Here is a 6,870-nt window from a genome sequence, read left to right on the forward strand (position 1 = left end):
ACTGACCCTCTGACAGTGCAGCACTCCCTCAGTACTGACCCTCACACAGTGCAGCACTCCCTCAGTACTGACCCTCCGACAGTGCAGCACTCCCTCAGTACTGACCCTCACACAGTGCAGCACTCCCTCAGTACTGACCCTCCGACAGTGCAGCACTCCCTCAGTACTGACCCTCCGACAGTGCAGCACTCCCTCAGTACTGACCCTCCGACAGTGCAGCGCTCCCACAGTACTGACCCTCTGACAGTGCAGCACTCCCTCAGTACTGACCCTCACACAGTGCAGCACTCCCTCAGTACTGACCCTCCGACAGTGCAGCACTCCCTCAGTACTAACCCTCACACAGTGCAGCACTCCCTCAGTACTGACCCTCACACAGTGCAGCACTCCCTCAGTACTGACCCTCCGACAGTGCAGCACTCCCTCAGTACTGACCCTCACACAGTGCAGCACTCCCTCAGTACTGACCCTCCGACAGTGCAGTACTCCCTCAGTACTGACCCTCTGACAGTGCAGCACTCCCTCAGTACTGACCCTCCGACAGTGCAGCACTCCCTCAGTACTGACCCTCTGACAGTGCAGCACTCCCTCAGTATTGACCCTGACAGTGCAGCTCTCCCTCAGTACTGACCCTCCGACAGTGCAGTACTCCCTCAGTACTGACCCTCTGACAGTGCAGCACTCCCTCAGTACTGACCCTCCGACAGTGCAGCACTCCCTCAGTACTGACCCTCTGACAGTGCAGCACTCCCTCAGTACTGACCCTCTGACAGTGCAGCACTCCCTCAGTATTGACCCTGACAGTGCAGCTCTCCCTCAGTACTGACCCTCTGACAGTGCAGCACTCCCTCAGTACTGACCCTCTGACAGTGCAGCACTCCCTCAGTACTGACCCTCTGACAGTGCAGCACTCCCTCAGTACTGACCCTGACAGTGCAGCTCTCCCTCAGTACTGACCCTCTGACAGTGGAGCACTCCCTCAGTACTAACCTTGACAGTGCAGCATCCCTCAGTACTGACCCTCTGACAGTGCAGCACTCCCTCAGTACTGACCCTCTGACAGTGCAGCACTCCCTCAGTACTGACCCTCCGACAGTGCAGCACTCCCTTACCGACCCTTCGACAGTGCAGCACTCCCTCAGCACCTGCATGGTGAGGGTAGTGCCTTTCTGTGTGAGGGGGGCTCAAGCCTGTGATGTGGCGTGTGCCACAAAGGTGCATGTGAGAGAGAGAGAGAGAGAGAGAGAGAGCACAATAGAAAGACACACAACGCCACCCCCTCGAGCGTCCCCACTTTTGACCTATTAATCAAACAACCACAGCACTGTTATCATCTCTTGGAGCTTTATTTATCTATGACAAATAAGCTCTATAGGTTTATTGAGGTTTGTGGAACTCCCGGGAGTTGCTCCCTTTAAAACAATGCTCCCAGATAGCTGTTGTCGTGGTAGAAAAAGTATTGCTTCAGGGCCAGTTTGGCGAGGGTCTTAGCTCGGCGGGGTTTACGCCTCTGCATGCTCAGCACCTTGCGACTCATGGGTGGTCTCAGCTTGAGACAAGCCCTCTTCTTGGTCCTGTCCTTCTTCCTCGCCGACTTGTGGCTCCGCTTCTGGTTAGGGCAGCGGTACCTGCGTGACATGACCAGCTGCTTCCGCGGTGGCTGGCTGGCTGGCTGGCTGGCTGGTGGGGGAGGTGGGAGGATGGGGTGTGTTGCGGTTGTTGTGGGGTGGGGTTGGGGGGGGTGGGGTGCGGTGGGGGGGTGGGGGGCGGGGGTGGGTGGAAGGTGGGGGAGAGATGCGCTGGCTGCGGTGGGCTGACGCTGGGTGAGGCCTCTCCCTCTCTGCGGTGGCTCGCTTCACTGTCCGTTCACTGCGGTCAGGACGGTGATGGGGTTTGGGGGTGATTCACTCCCTCGCCCGCTGCTCAGTCTGGCCCTGCTCGGAGCCAGCCAAGACCTTTGAGGGGTGGTGTCGCTGGGGGCTTTGTGACAACCTTGGCCCGTCACCTGCCACGACCTTATAGGGGGGACTTGGTCATGTCAGCCATTGTGAGGGAGCCACACCCCTTGTGCCCCTTGCATGCACATAAATGGTTGCCCCCATTGTGACATGGCCGAACATTACATTGCCCTCAGCACATTGCCCCTGACACCAAACTGGACATTGCTGAGCCCTCATTGCCCCACACATCCCACTGTCCGCGTTCAATCTCGCCTGGAAAACGCCTCCAAATTCACTAATCCCACATCATAATCTCTGTCAGCATCAGCTCATAGCAGACCCCTGCCCTGATTAGGGGCTGCTACTCTCTATAATATATAAAGGGGCTGCTATTCCCTATAATATACACAGGGGCTGCCACTCTCTATAATATATAAAGGGGCTGCTATTATCTATAATATATAAAAGGGCTGCTATTCACTATAATATACACAGGGGCTGCTATTCTCTACAAGAAATAAAAGGGCTGCTATTCACTATAATATACACAGGGGCTGCTAGCCTCTATAATATATAAAGGGGCTGCTATTCTCTATAATATACACAGGGGCTGCTATTCTCTATAATAGACACAGGGGCTGCTACTCTCTAGAATATATAATGGGGCTGCTATTCCCTATAATATACACAGGGGCTGTTATTCTATATAATACACAAAGGGGCAGCTACTCTCTATAATATATAAAGGGGCTGCTATTCCCTATAATATACACACAGGCTGCTATTCTCTACAATATACACACAGCCTGCTACTCTCTATAATATACACAGGGGCTGCTATTCTCTATAATATTCACAGGGACTGCTATTCTCTATAATACACATAGGAACTACTATTCTCTATAATATAAACAAGGACTGCTATTCTTTATAATATACAGAGGGACGGCTATTCTCTATAATATACAGAGAGGCTGCTATTCTCTATAATATACACAGGGGCTGCTATCTCTATAATATACACAGGGGCTGCTATTCTCTATAATATACACAGGGAAGGCTATTCCCTATAATATGCACAGGGGCTGCTATTCTCTATAATATTCACAGGGGCTGCTATTCTCTATAATATTCACAGGGGCTGCTATTCTCTATAATATACACAGGGGGTGCTGTTCTCTATAATATTCACAGGGGGTACTGTTCTCTATAATATACACAAGGACTGCTATTCTCTATAAAATTCACAGGGGCTGCTATTCTCTAATATACACAGGTGCTGCTATTCTCTATAATATACACAGGGGCTGCTATTCTCTATAAAATACAGAGGGGCAGCTATTCTCTATAATATACACGTGGGCTGCTATTCTGTATAATACACACAGGGGCTGCTGTTCTCTGTAATATTCACAGGGACTGCTATTCTCTATAATACACACAGGGACTGCTATTCTCTATAATATACACAGGGGCTGCTATTCTCTATAATATTCACAAGGACTGCTATTCTCTATAATAAACACAGTGACTGCTATTCTCTACAATATACACAGGGGCTGCTATTCTCTATAATATACACAGGGGCTGCTATTCTCTATAACATACACAGTGACTGCTATTCTCTATAATATATACAGAGACTGGTATTCTCTATAATATACACAGGGACTGCTACTCTCTATAATATACACAGAGGCTGCTATTCTCTATAATATACACAGGGGGTGCTGTTCTCTATAATATACACAGGGACTGCTATTCTCTATAATATACACAGGGGCTGCTATTCTCTAATATACAGAGGGGCTGCTATTCTCTATAATATACAAGGGGGCTGCTATTTTCTATAATATACACAGGGACTGCTATTCTCTATAATATACAGAGGGGCTGCTATTCTCTATAAAATACACAGTGACAGCTATTCTCTATAATATATACAGGGACTGGTATTCTCTATAATATACACAGGGACTGCTACTCTCTATAATATACACAGTGGCTGCTATTCTCTATAATATTCACAGGGACTGCTACTCTCTATAATATACACAGAGGCTGCTATTCTCTATAATATACACAGGGGCTGCTATTCTCTATAATATTCACAGGGGCTGATATTCTCTATAATATACACAGGGGGTGCTGTTCTCTATGAAATACACAGTGACTGCTATTCTCTATAATATATGCAGGGACTGGTATTCTCTATAATACACACAGAGGCTGCTATTCGGTATAATACACACAGGGGCTGCTATTCTCTATAATATTCACAAGGACTGCTATTCTCTATAATACACACAGTGACTGCTATTCTCTATAATATACACAGGGGCTGCTATTCTCTATAATATACACAGGGGCTGCTATTCTCTATAACATACACAGTGACTGGTATTCTCTATAATATACACAGGGACTGCTACTCTCTATAATATACACAGAGGCTGCTATTCTCTATAATATACACAGGGGGTGCTGTTCTCTATAATATACACAGGGACTGCTATTCTCTATAAAATTCACAGGGGCTGCTATTCTCTAATATACAGAGGGGCTGCTATTCTCTATAATATACAAGGGGGCTGCTATTTTCTATAATATACACAGGGACTGCTATTCTCTATAATATACAGAGGGGCTGCTATTCTCTATAAAATACACAGTGACAGCTATTCTCTATAATATATACAGGGACTGGTATTCTCTATAATATACACAGGGACTGCTACTCTCTATAATATACACAGTGGCTGCTATTCTCTATAATATTCACAGGGACTGCTACTCTCTATAATATACACAGAGGCTGCTATTCTCTATAATATACACAGAGGCTGCTATTCTCTATAATATTCATAGGGGCTGATATTCTCTATAATATACACAGGGGGTGCTGTTCTCTATGAAATACACAGTGACTGCTATTCTCTATAATATATACAGGGACTGGTATTCTCTATAATACACACAGAGGCTGCTATTCGGTATAATACACACAGTGACTGCTATTCTCTATAATATATACAGGGACTGGTATTCTCTATAATATTCACAGGGGCTGCTATTCGGTATAATACACACAGGGACTGCTATTCTCTATAATATACACAGGGACCGCTACTCTCTATAATATACACAGAGGCTGCTATTCTCTATAATATACACAGGGAAGGCTATTCTATATAATAATCACAGGGGCTGCTATTCTCTACAATATACACAGGGTCTGCTATTCTCTATAATATTCACAGGGGCTGCTATTCCCTAATATACACAGGGGCTGCTATTCTCTATAATATACACAAGGGCTGCTATTCTCTATAATACACACAAGGGCTGCTATTCTCTATAATATACAGAGGGACACCTATTCTCTATAATACACACAGGGACTGCTATTCTCTATAATATTCACAGGGGGTACTGTTCTATATAATATACAGAGGGGCGGCTCTTCTCTATAATATACACGTGGGCTGCTATTCTGTATAATACACACAGGGGCTGCTGATCTCTGTAATATTCACAGGGACTGCTATTCTCTATAATAAACACAGGGACTGCTATTCTCTATAATATATACAGGACTGGTATTCTCTATAATACACACAGGGACTGCTATTCTCTATAATATACACAGGGGCTGCTATTCTCTATAATATTCACAAGGACTGCTATTCTCTATAATACACACTGTGACTGTTATTCTCTATATTATACACAGGGGCTGCTATTCTCTATAATATTCACAGGGGCTGCTATTCGGTATAATACACACAGGGACTGCTATTCTCTATAATATACACAGGGGCTGCTATTCTCTATAACATACACAGTGACTGCTATTCTCTATAATATATACAGAGACTGGTATTCTCTATAATATACACAGGGAATGCTACTCTCTATAATATACACAGAGGATGCTATTCTCTATAATATACACAGGGGGTGCTGTTCTCTATAATATACACAGGGACTGCTATTCTCTATAAAATTCACAGGGGCTGCTATTCTCTAATATACACAGGTGCTGCTATTCTCTATAATATACACAGGGGCTGCTATTCTCTGTAAAATACAGAGGGGCAGCTATTCTCTATAATATACACGTGGGCTGCTATTCTGTATAATACACACAGGGGCTGCTGTTCTCTGTAATATTCACAGGGACTGCTATTCTCTATAATACACACAGGGACTGCTATTCTCTATAATATACACAGGGGCTGCTATTCTCTATAATATTCACAAGGACTGCTATTCTCTATAATAAACACAGTGACTGCTATTCTCTATAATATACACAGGGGCTGCTATTCTCTATAATATACACAGGGGCTGCTATTCTCTATAACATACACAGTGACTGCTATTCTCTATAATATATACAGAGACTGGTATTCTCTATAATATACACAGGGACTGCTACTCTCTATAATATACACAGAGGCTGCTATTCTCTATAATATACACAGGGGGTGCTGTTCTCTATAATATACACAGGGACTGCTATTCTCTATAATATACACAGGGGCTGCTATTCTCTAATATACAGAGGGGCTGCTATTCTCTATAATATACAAGGGGGCTGCTATTTTCTATAATATACACAGGGACTGCTATTCTCTATAATATACAGAGGGGCTGCTATTCTCTATAAAATACACAGTGACAGCTATTCTCTATAATATATACAGGGACTGGTATTCTCTATAATATACACAGGGACTGCTACTCTCTATAATATACACAGTGGCTGCTATTCTCTATAATATTCACAGGGACTGCTACTCTCTATAATATACACAGAGGCTGCTATTCTCTATAATATACACAGGGGCTGCTATTCTCTATAATATTCACAGGGGCTGATATTCTCTATAGTATACACAGGGGGTGCTGTTCTCTATGAAATACA

Source organism: Carcharodon carcharias (genome assembly GCF_017639515.1).
Source record: "Carcharodon carcharias isolate sCarCar2 chromosome 29 unlocalized genomic scaffold, sCarCar2.pri SUPER_29_unloc_26, whole genome shotgun sequence".
NCBI lineage: Eukaryota > Metazoa > Chordata > Chondrichthyes > Lamniformes > Lamnidae > Carcharodon > Carcharodon carcharias.